The sequence below is a fragment of the Megachile rotundata genome, chromosome 9, assembly GCF_050947335.1.
Source record: "Megachile rotundata isolate GNS110a chromosome 9, iyMegRotu1, whole genome shotgun sequence".
NCBI lineage: Eukaryota > Metazoa > Arthropoda > Insecta > Hymenoptera > Megachilidae > Megachile > Megachile rotundata.
Window position 1 is genome coordinate 2952781 of NC_134991.1, and position 12991 is coordinate 2965771.

At 36.7% G+C, this 12991-nt stretch overlaps 1 protein-coding gene across 1 annotated transcript in view; it reads left to right on the forward strand.

The window, feature by feature from the left end:
* The first annotated feature begins 293 nt into the window (after nt 1–293).
* Nucleotides 294–12991, forward strand: part of LOC100880726 (uncharacterized) — a 235716-nt gene continuing 223018 nt past the window's right edge. The window contains exon 1 of the mRNA XM_076535255.1: nt 294–345. The gene's annotated coding sequence lies outside the window, so the exon portion shown is untranslated. The remainder of the gene's footprint in view (nt 346–12991) is intronic.

The following is a 12991-nucleotide window of genomic DNA, read 5'->3' on the forward strand; positions in this document are numbered from 1 at the left end:
GTTTTTAGTCAAAATTGAATTATACTATATAATAAGATAGATCTTTCTCTTGAGAAATCCATAAGATAGATTTCGTTTTTGATTGAGACAAAAAATAGTTTCGCAAACGATAAATATTATCAGTGATTAAAAACACTAATGATCACTTGATGTAGTATGTATTTCAGAACATATTAATGGATGTTAGTGCCGGAGATTTAATAGCCCATCTTACTGAACAATTTTATTCTTTCAGGTCAAAACAGTATCCATCACTATGTGCTGTATCTGAGGGACCAGGGCGTGGATTTTCTAATGAATCGCGGAAAAGATGACCGCCCTTTTGCTAAACGGGAACTCAATCAGGTAAGTCATCCCCATCGACAATCCTCCACCAAGTTAATAAAAGGACTGTTTTTCGGAAGATAGGAGAATATTTCAGAATCGTTGAGAATATTTCAGAACTTTTTGAGAACTTTGTTAATCAAGTCGTGCGGACTCGCGACACAATATTGTACACAGGCGTACTCCTGTAATTCAGAATTTTTTACGAGCGAACCCTCGAACAATTGATATTTACTAATTCATTGACACTTAGTTGTAATTTTTACAAGTTTTTAGTTTAAATTAAAGTACTTCTACACAGTGCATCTTGGTATTTACTTAAAATTTCCGGGTGCACAAACAGTAATCAGTGCACAAAAATCTACAAGAATCACTTATTCGATTTTACAGTTAATTAGAAAGTTAAAAGTTGTTAGACAGAATAATTTAACTTTATCAGAGCATATGATATTCCATTTAAACATCGCTCATTTGTCAGGTATTGCTTTCGATCTTTTGATTCTCAGTCTCGTTATAAAGTACCCAAGTAATTTTGGACGATTTAATGCAAATAAAATTAAGTTTAAGCCAATGAATTAATACAGAACTATTCCGTGTCCTAACAGTACAAAACTGGGCATTCTAGGTTCGCCATTTATGGTCATGGTTGAGAATGCACGTACATATTTCGAAATATCGCGATTACCTGTTAGAATCTTATACCATCTGTTAATGTCCAACTGTTGTAAGTTTTCACAAGTAATCGGTTTTAATTGGTGATCATGCTTATGTTTAAATTGTAAGTACCTAGTTAAACAAGCATTTAAAAGTTAATTTTGCAAATCCTATAGAATACACTTATAACACAAGCACTTACGTAGACATTCAATTGATTTTTGATCATAAACTGTCTGACTATAAAATAAAATTATTAAAAATATTATGATGCACTTTAAACAATAAAGATGATTTTCACATTCTCTACACGTTTGACTACAAACAAGTAAGCAGCATCCCTTGCTTATAATATTTAACTGCGGCTGTCAAATTATTTTCGAATTTTCTTTCGGAAAGGAAAAATATTATATATTAATGCTTACTCTATTTTACTTATTGTTAGCCAGCTCATTCGCCAGCTTTAATACCACTTGGTTATTTCTTCTGGAGAATATAGAAAAGAAGATAGCGCAAGTCACTGACAACAATTGGCACGTAAAATTGAATTATTCTTGTATGTGTCACTACTACTATAACAATTAAATAAAGAAACTGTTAGTAATAACAAGAATGAAACTGATAGCAACGAACAACAGTTCAAGCATTGCGTCAGTTTAACGTCGTAGAGTCACACTTGTTTGTTTATGACCATTTTGTTTGTTGACGTTAGCACCTGTTTCAAACTTTCACTTTGCAAAATTCGACATTATTAAACGTGTGGTATTTATTGCTGTACAGAAATACCTACCCTGTGGTGAAGTTTATTCGTGAGTGATGTACTCGTAATAATTTCGTTTTTGCAATCATCGAGCCTTACGGTCGAATTTACGAAATCAATTTGTCTATCTCGCACATCATATATACGTGTATGGGTTCCGTTATTTGTAAGGACACAAATCCAACTTTTTTTTTAAAGAAGATGCGCGACGTGTGAGAGAGACAAGTCGATTTCGTAAATTTGACCATGAGGCTCGATGATTGTAAAAATGAAGTTTTTACGAGTACAGCACTAACCAATCAGCACAGGATAGTTAGATATTTTTGAATAGCAATAAATACCGCATGGTTAATAAAGTCGAATTTTTGAAAGTGCAAGTTTGAGACAGATGCTAATCTAAACAAACAAGATAAGTTTATTTATTCAAACATGAATAAATATGAAGACGTCTCGATAAAAAGATAAACTAACAACAAAATAATTATAGCAAAGCATGTCTGTCTAAAGACCATGAAGTTTTTGCTCGAAAAATTTGTTTTTGTAGTGAACAATTTGCGAAATATTTGAAATTGGCGTGTTACGAGACTGCCCCCGTATATTTCCGCTGTATGTGTTATATGAAACACCGATGAATCTCTCGCGGTGAAACCTATATCTCACATATAATGATACGGTGTCGAGGAATGCCGTTTAATCGTCCATTGGTAATCGGTTGACATTCGTGTCTTGTTATCCGCCTACACCCAAGGCGTCTTGCTATTGCCACGTAGCAGTTTATTGTTGCCACTACAAAAGGGATAATTGCGTTCGATCGTGGCTCTGTATATAGCCATTGGCTTAATAGACACTCTGAAACATGATTCCCGTCTCGAAGCAAGAACTGCCGATTACGGAAGATTTAAAGCTTAAGCTGAATAACGAGCTACTTTTTCAAGAACGGAACGAAAACGATTTCTTCTTTTCATTTGGACACTCTTTATGATTCTATTAAGCGTATCGTATACGCTGTATTGAGCAACTTTTACTGGTATGTGGTCACATAAAACCCTTTTGCGAATAATAAAACTATAACTTTCTAGGTAACCAGTACCATAAATTTAAAGGTATGACTCAATGTTACGGTTGCACGGATATCAATTGCTTGTGTTTTTATTGAATAATGTAAATTTTTTTGGTTGGGTATGTAAACTTCAGATATAAATTTTGAAATAGAATGTAAAATGTTACTGTTTTTATTATTAACACTGCGCTTGAATGGTCATAATTGTTATTTGAAATGAAGATAAATATGTAAAAGAATACGGCATTGCGCATCAGATTGATACATTGTATGTAATGTCGTATGTTATGCATGATATATATTGTATTATGGTGTGATCGGTGGCGGGCATCGAGGCCAACCGAAATTCCGAACGACGATCGGCAGTTGTCATCGACGTTGTCGGTGGCAATAACGGTTAGAAAAAAACACACAGTCGATTAAAACGTGTTACGACGTGCACATCGTGCACATCACCTTCCGTTGCTTTTCTTTATTAAAATATACATACAGCTTATTAACCGTCTATTACGAGTATACGCCTTATTTTATTCATCCTGACAAGACTATTACAATTTCAGAAGTGGGATCGTGCTCGTATAGAACTTCCGTGTGTGGTTAATATATATGTGTATATAAAGTTCATTGTTTGTTGAATCGAGTTATTTGTGACGATAATTAATAGTGTGGATTGTGCTGGTGTAAAGTGATCGACAAAATGGTGAATCCCAACGATTTAAAAGTGGTACAGTTGAAGAAGGTATTGCTTAAACGGGGATTATCCACTTCCGGAACAAAAGTCGAACTAATTAATAGATTGCACCAAGCAGATCCGAGTGGCGATTGAATAAAAGACGCTAGTTCGTTGCCGGTTGAGGACGCAGGACAAATCGAAATCATGGAAGATGATATGGTAAATGCGTCTGCGTGCGAGAGTCACAATCCTCGCGAGAGCAATGAAAGAATATTCGAAGAAGATCTTCTTTTACGGGAGGTTAGATTGTTGCGACGTGAAAATGAACTTTTGAGAGGTTCGCCAAGGTCTACTACTTACGCGACAGAGACAAAAATCAGCATAAAAGCTGTTAGTGATTTATTGAGTGACTTTAACGGCCTCAGTGAACTTTTCTGTAATTGGGAAAGGCAAGTTAGACTATTGTGTACAGCCTACAATCTTGAAGATAGTGCGGCCAAAATTTTGATCGGTACAAGGCTGAAAGGGCAAGCTTTAAAATGGTTCCATTCTCGGATGTTCGGGAAACGGGAAAGCAAATTAGTGTTAAGGAAACAATTCGAAGACAGAGTTTGGAAGCCAAATGAACTTTTCAGTGTTTATTATCACGAGAAAATTATTCTCGGTAACCATGTGCCCGTTTCTGAAGAGGAAATGGTTGACTATCTAGTGGAAGGGATACCGGATAGGCAACTCCGAAACCAAGCCAGGATCCAGAATTTCCCATCAGCGCAAGACTTATTAGCGGCATTTGAAGTTATAACATTAACAGATGGAAGAAGTCGGCTGCCTCGTGAGCCTGCGTCGGGGAGCAAAGCGGAAACGAAGGAGAGCAGACCGTCGTTCACGCCGAGCAGAAGCAGTTTTCCTCGGGAGGACAACACGTGGCAGACAAAGCCGAGGTGCTACAATTACAGCAGGTACGGGCATTTATCCAAGGACTGCAGAGAACCCCGAAGAGAGAAAGGTTCGTGTTTTCGATGTGGTGAAATGGGACATACGTACAGTATTAGGAGATTCTTGAATCTCCTAATTCAAAAATAGCGGTTTTCATAAATTCGTCTTCGCTCGACTTACGAATACTGTCCACACACGCTACTTGTTTATGTTCGGATTCACCTTTACATTCACTGTACGTATGTCCCATTTCACCACATCGAAAATACGAACCTTTCATCGAAAACACGAATCTCCTAAGAGATTCGAGAATCTGAAGGGGAAGAGGTATTTTAGTTTGCTTGATTTGAAGGATGGATTTCACGATATACCAATTGCCGAAGAGTCCGTCAAATATACCTCATTTGTTACTCCGTTTGGCTAATTTGAATTTACGAAAATGCCTTTTGGGTTGAAACCGGCACCGACAAAATTTCAAAGATACGTGAGCGAAGTACTCGATGAATTAATTCGAGCCGGTGGTGTAGTAGTGTATATAGACGATTTTCTTATTGCAACGCAGACTTTGGAGCATCATTTTGTTATTTCAAAGCATGTGTTTAAACTATTAATAGAAAATAAGCTTAAGCTAAGAATTGATAAATGTAAGTTTTTATTTACCGAGATTGAATATTTAGGTTACTTGATTAATGAAAAGGGAATAAAACCCACCGATAAGGGTATTGACGCAGTGCTGAGATTTCCGATGCCCAAGGTTACTCGCGATGTACAGAGTTTTCTTGGTTTGTGCTCGTATTTTCGAAAATTCATAGAAGGTTTTTCAGTAATAGCAAAACCGTTGTACGATTTGTTAAAAAAAGATGTCAAGTTTAAATTTACGGAGGTAGAACTTCGGACATTCGAGACTTTGAAATCGAGGTTAGTCGCAGCTCCAATTTTGGCAATCTACGATCCGCGTGATTTGACAGATTGTATTGCGATGCTAGCGCATTGGGTTTTGGCGCGGTACTTATGCAAAGAAAAAATGACTTAAAATTGCATCCCGTATTCTACAGGGTTTGTCCAATAAGTATCGGGACTAATTTTTTTCTACTAGTTTGGAAGGTCAGAGAGCAATCTCTATTGACTAGATCGATGCGGGAGGTTGTTATGTATAATAGAAATTTAGGTTCATTTGTATTCCACCATTTGTTTTGTTTATATTGTGCTTGAAGTGGAAGCGTATTTAACGTTCGCGTCGAGATTCAAGATGCAACGAACCGTCGAGCAGCGTTGTGCCATTAAATTTTGCGTTAAGCTAAGTAAATCTGCTACGGAGACATTTGATATGATTCGTCAAGTTTACAAGGACGATTTCATGTCCAGAACGCGTGTTTTTGAGTGGCACAAAAAGTTCAAAAATGGCCGTGAAGACGTCGAAGACGAGCAACGCGTTGGACGACCGACATCGTCCCGATCCGATACGAATGTCGACAAAGTGCGGGAAATTTTGAAACCACCCTACAGTCCAGATATGGCTCCCTCTGATTTTTTCTGTTCCTTCGCATTAAAAGAAGCCTTAAAGGACATCGTTTCGGGACGATTGAGGCGGTTCAAGCGGCTTCGACGGAGTGCCTGAAGAGTCTTACGCTCGCCGATTTCCAGGGAGCGTATGAACAATGGAAAACCCGCTGGCAACGGTGTATTGATGCAGGAGGGGCATACTTTGAAGATTATTAACTCAATGTACATATATCTTCAACGAATTTCATTTTAGGACATCAATCCCGATACTTACTGGACAAACCCTGTATTTCTCTAAGCGAACGACCGAGGTAGAGAGTAAATATCAGTTTCGAGCTTGAAACATTAGCCATCGTATACGCGCTCAAACGGTTTCGAATATATTTACAAGGAATTCAATTCAAAATAGTCACCGATTGTAATTCATTAAAGTTAACGCTACAGAAAAAAGATATTAATCCGAGAATTGCAAGATGGGCGTTGGAATTAGCTACTTACGATTATATGGTAGAGCACAGACCAGGAGATAAAATGAAACATGTAGATGCATTAAGTAGATCGGTTGGAATTTTAATTGTAGAAGACAATTCGTTTGAGCATAAATTAGCTATTTATCAGGCCCGGGATAAAAAAATGAAAGAGTTAATGGATAAATTGAGCAAGAATTGATCGGTAAATGTTCGGTAATCGGTGAAAAGGGACTCGGGAACTCGGGGGGTTTTCAATAACCCAGTCAAATAAATTTTACACAGTTTATTTAACACAAAAGAACACAAAACGAAACTGAGCACTCTACACACACACTTGAACGACGACACGACGAAGAAATAATTAGAAAAGTACGATCGAAATGGTAATGTTCGGTTTCGCGCACCGCGTGTTTACTGCTCGGGATTATAACGTCTTTCTTCGACAACGGTTGGTGTTATTCTCTCTCGTTCGCGAGGGTCGGGCGATCCCTTAAATTCGGGAATCCACGGTAATTGTCGTCATCACGGCCCAATCAGCTGTTGCTTATTAGACATGACGACGACGGGAACCAATAAGTTTTATATCGGTAACGGGGGGTTCTCGGTGTCTCTCGATCCTTCGAGAACGCACCGAAAGAGATCTTCCGGTGCGTCCAGGAAGACGAGAGACAGAAAACTTCACGGTTGGGATTTGAATTCAGGGATCGCCCTCTCCTACTTGCCTAGATACGGAACAAGAATGAAAATTCGTTTTTCGAAATGAGACACGGATTAGTGTATCGGAAAAAAGATGCGGCATTACTTTTTTATGTACCGGAGGAAATGGAGAAAAGCGTCATGTTTCGATATCACGATGAGATGGGTCATTTGGGGGTGGAGAAAACACAAGACACAATATTTAAAAATTATTGGTTTCCTAATGCGAGACAAAAAATCCAAGATCACGTAAGAAATTGCATGAAGTGTGTTGTGCATTCTCCAACAGCGGGCAAAACCGAAGCTGTGTTGCACGCAATACCGAAGGAGGACATTCCGTTTGTTACGTTGCACATCGATCATTTTGGCCCAGTCGATAAGCGACACTTGATAAAGCGATACGTATTTCTTGTAGTTGATGCGTTCACCAAGTTTGTAAAGTTGTATGCGACGAAAGCAACTGCTACTTCCGAGGCGGTAAAGTGTCTTTCTGATTATTTTAGTAATTATAGTAAACCGAAATATATTGTGTCGGATCGTGGGTCGTGTTTTACATCGCAGGAATTTAATGATTTTTTGAACGAGTGTAATGTCAAACATGTATTAGTAGCGACGGGTTCACCACAAGCAAACGGGCAAGTGGAAAGATTCAACCGAACAATAGCACCTATGTTGAGTAAATTGACTGATAACGTCAATGGGAAATATTGGTACAAAATACTATCAGATGTTGAATATTGTATTAATAATACTGTTTGTAAATCTACGGGCGAAACTCCAAGCAAATTGTTATTCGGCATATCTCAGCGCGGTAAAATCGACGATGAAATTAAAGATTATTTACAAGGGACATTACCCAATCGCCAATCGCCAATTTTGATGTGCTTTGAGTATGATATAGAACGGAAAAAAATATTTGACACGTATTTTTTTTTATCGGCCATCGTCCATATTGAAGGAGTGAAAATGGCCCCCAAAGTTGGGGTTGGAAAACATATTTTCTCGAATATCTCAGGAACTATTAGGCCTAGACAAAAAATTAAAAGTGCAAATTTTTCTGTTTTAGAAGGCCAATAATATGGCCTAAGTGGATTTTTGAAAAATTTATTTGTTTAAAAAATATGTTAAAAATTAACATTATTTTGCAAATTTTTTTAATAAAACTTTGCACTATTTTGTTCAAATTTCACGTATGTAAACTATAGGCCAAAAGACAAAATACGAATAAATTGGAATTTTTAATTTCGCTTGTGGAAAAAATATTATTGTCGTGGAAGTTATACGTATGTTTTATTCCTTCCGTTCGGTGCACAACTGATTTCTATACGTAATATTCTGGAAACTGTATTATATTATATTTTTTACACTAATTTATTTAAAAAAAGAATTTGAAGGTCCAAAGGTACCTCTATAAAAATATGTCGTTCGAGTCAGATATCGCATTTGATCCGCGTTATGGGCGCGTACTGGTGGCAGTATTCGACGCACGGAGGATCTTAACGCGTAAATTGTACTTGTGCGAAGTGTAATATCTTCATAATGATGTAGAATCGAACGACATATTTTTATAGAGGTACCTTTGGACCTTCAAATTCTTTTTTTAAATAAATTAGTGTAAAATATGCTGTTCCTATTTCCTTGTCCTTAACCTTGGGTCCCTTCCTGTCATCAGTCCTAGTCCACTCAAGTACCCATAAATTACCACCTCTCGAAATCCACTTTCTTTTAATATTTTGTCCAATCCCTGTTCTTTTTCTCCACCCTCGTTAAATAATTTCAACCAATAAGCATTTTCCTAAAATGTTTTTTTTTCACGATTTCTAGTTCGTCTCGTCAGAATTCGTTCGCAACTCAACCGTGCTGGTTCATTTATTTGTTAGTAAACTGTTGTAAGATTTTTGTGTGGAAATAAATTAACTATTTAAGGTTAATCCCAAATTATCTGAACCCAGTTTTCCAACAGTTGCTTATATGGTACATTCTTCTACAAATCAATATCTGATTGACGAAGTTACAAGAAAATACCTTTTCATAATTTTAACGTTTCGAAACTATTTATTGTTTGAAATTGAAATTACCTTCATATGTTAAAAATGCAATTAAAATGACAACGAAACTTAACGAAGTATAACATTGATATGACCCAAAATTTAATCATTTTTAATCGTAGAATGAAAATGTGCAACATTAAGAGAATTGTTATTTAAAAATGTCATTGTCATGGTGAGGTAATTAAATAAGATAAAACAAATATTTTGTAACTTGCAAAAGTGTGCTGTACGGTGATTTCTCACGTACTAATAAGAGTCATAAAAAAGGTCCTACTTATTTAAAGCTACGAGGATACAGTTTATTCCTACTTCATTATCGTCACAATTTTTTGGCGGGAAAAGATTTTCTCAAACACAAACTCTTAAATGGTAATAATGAAAAAGACACTTTTTCTGAGAAGACCGTAACGGGACACGACTGGCAGCGTGTCCCCCTTATGGTACGGTAGCACCTTAGGTTACGCACGTGCAAAGGTATAAAATAATCTCGCCAACTTATAGACTTCAGGTTACTCTTAATTGCCTATACCTAAACATCTGTGAGTGATCAATGATACTTTACCATCATCTTGAGCCTCGTATGGAAAGAATTCAAAATGGAAATCTACATTTTCTATTGCACATTTTTCTTATACGGGTATATGCCTAATCAAGTCAGATCAAAATCAATAAATAGCACAAGTGATTAAATCGTCAGCCTACAAGTCAAATAACAAAATATATTTCACAAAGTTGAAAGCAGTTTTTGCGAGCAAAACATTATTAAATTATCAAATAAATCATTCGAAATCTTTTAACGAAGTCTGCTTCACGAGATTAAAGAGTTTAACTTATTCAAAGTGTTACCGAAGGCCTTATAAGACCCAAATTATCTGGAACCGTAGTGATACTTAACTGATCTTTTAAATTAATTCAACTTTTGTGCAGAACATTTTTATATAAAATACATTTCTTATTCGGAATATGTTTCTTCTCCTATCTCATTCTATAGGATAAGATACTTATCCTACGTAATTCAGTTATTTTTAATTACCCCCAAAGAGTTATAAGTATGAATATTTGATTTTGGTTCATTAGGAACACGAAATATATGTTAATTAGACAGATGTGATTAAGAAAAATTTTAATTCCTCGCTTGAAAATGAACAAATTTTGTGGCAAATCAATCGCGTCAAACTTCTCCGATTACTCGGAACAACTCAGATATAATGTATAATAAATTATTAGACTGAATACAATGTTTTTGTTTATTAATTTGACAAGTCTAACCGAAGACCAAGTAATTTTTAGAAATCGCAAAGATGAAACCTACTACTCGTAGTAACAGAAGTGATCTTTGAATATTGCAAACCAAAGTGATACTATAACTCGTAGAACCGAAATGAACTCTAAATATCGTAAAACCAAAGTGCTCTCTAGAACTCGTAAAATCGGAGTGCTTACTAAAAATAGTAAAATCCAATTGAAGGCCTCGAGGCCCTCCATTATTTCATATTGTGCATTTCCCTGCGACGTCTCCTAACAACCACGCCGATTTTTGAAGAAATCGACGGCTCGCCCACCGTCGATCCTTGCTACGACGCCATCAATCTACGGCCGAATCGCCGAACCTGACTATGCCGCCATCCATCTGTGCCGGCAACTTGTCGGTACCCGCCATGAAACAGAGCGATCCGCATTTTTGCACGTGCTTCTCGAAAATGCATGTCAGGAGACGTCGCCGAAGAATGTCGCTCTTTCTTATTCGCTGAAGTGCGCGTCATGGTTCGCCGACATACAGCGGCCGATTCGATACTTATTAATTTGAGTTTTACCTGGAATCTCAGAGCATGTGCCACGTGCCACATGCCATGTACATGTACACATTTCTTAGCAAATTAATTATTTATTGCAGTCGAGTGCTAGCGATCCTACAGACAGCTTACCAAACGCGGGGAGTGCTATCTCCCAGTGTTTTTACTTAAGAGCTCACGTAGTTTTTCTTTTTCTTCCGCGGCGATGTTCGTTGTGATATGGTGTAGACTGCTGTCATATTTATTTTGTATGACTTCGTGAACAGGTTTTGTGTTGTTTCAGGTAAAATTATCAATAAAATTGAAGGCAAATGTCAAGGAACGTAAAGAACTCACCGAAATACACATTAAAGGTTTTAATAGAATTCACAAATTACTTAGACTGCTGAATGTGTTTATTCAGCATTAGCTGTATTTATTAGATTAATTCTGATTTTTGTACAGTTTGGAATGTGCGAAGAAGACAATTTTTTAGTGTTAAAGTGGTGGTTGTACCAATCGCAGGGTGCGTTGTAGAGGGAGGAAGTAGAAAGTAGAGGGAGGAAGGCTGGTCTAACGGTTAGGTTGTGCAGATACTTGGAAAAAATTCTAATTTTTAGGGACCGGTTTACAGTATGACGGTTGATATTTCTTAAAAATTATGGTGCCCTAAAACAAGTTGGGTCAGTATTAATGATCTATATTTCATACTAGAATGCCATTCATGTACAAATTTATTCGAAGTATAATGGTTCATTATAAAATAATTTGAAATTATTGATCTTTTTTTAAAAAGAGTTTGTATTTGATACATTCCTGGAATGGTAATTGTATAGTAAACGAAACCGACTGAAATTTGTACAACACAGTAATGCATGCAGTATTATTGAATTGCTATCTCCTGTTTTATAAACATTTAAAATTTCGGCGAAACTTCGAAATATCATCATGTTCGGATTCTGGCCAAACCTTTCAAATAAGTTTCTTTTTTCAAAAAAAAAGCATCTATGAGAACGGTTTTGGCCGATTGGAAAGAAAATTTTTTACTGTTCCGATGTTACTCCTAATATTTCCAACGAAGTACAGTGGGCGGACTATTATGAACATGTGATTCACATCTTTGGACCCACGGAATACGCATTGCAAACAGCATTTCCATGCTGACAGTATAAACATTATCAGTATTCAATATTGTCACCTCAGTAACATCCCCGGGAACATCACATTAATCCTATCGATAAATAAAGAAGCATCCTAATCCGTATATCTTTTTTTATTCTATTAGGTATACAAATGAATAATCCAATTTTTCTGCTTCATTCAAGGTTTATTTTAAAAGTTACTAAATTGAATTGTTCAATCAAAGTAGTCGCAATTTCTTTCTATAACTTTAAGTCATCTTTCTGGTAGCTGATGAATTCCATCTCGGAAGAATGTTACGTCTTTAGACGCGATGAAGTCGTCAAGGCATTTTCGGATCTCGTCCACTGATTGGAAGTGCATATCAGATAAGGCGTGTTGCATCGACCGGAATAGGTGATAATCTGACGGAGCAGTGTCCGGTGAATATGCCGGGTGCTGCAAAACATCCCATCCAAGACTCATTATGACATCTTTTGTATTGGAAGCAATGTGTGGCCTTGCGTTGTCGTGCAACAGTTTCACTGGTCGTTCTCCTTTGCCAGTATACGGTCGTTTTCTTTCCAATGCTTGACTCAAGCAGATTAATTGTCGCTGGTAGCAATTTGCAGTAACTGTTTCACCTGGTTCTAACAACTCATAGTAAAGCACGCCCTTGATATCCCACCAAATGCATTAATTTTATAACAGCTTAAAATAATTTGGATTATTCATTTGTACACCTGATATTATCGACTGCACCATAAAAATTCGCGCAGTAATGGGATGGGGTAGCTCACGCGTGCAACATTGTTTAGAGTAGATCACCGATCGATGGCGCGCGCGTTAGTTAGAAAGAGACAGTAGATATACTTCGAAACAAAGTTATTATAAATTATCATTTAAATATTTACATTATATATATTATTAATTATTAACCTATTATAAATTGCATTATATTTTTAGCTATTAT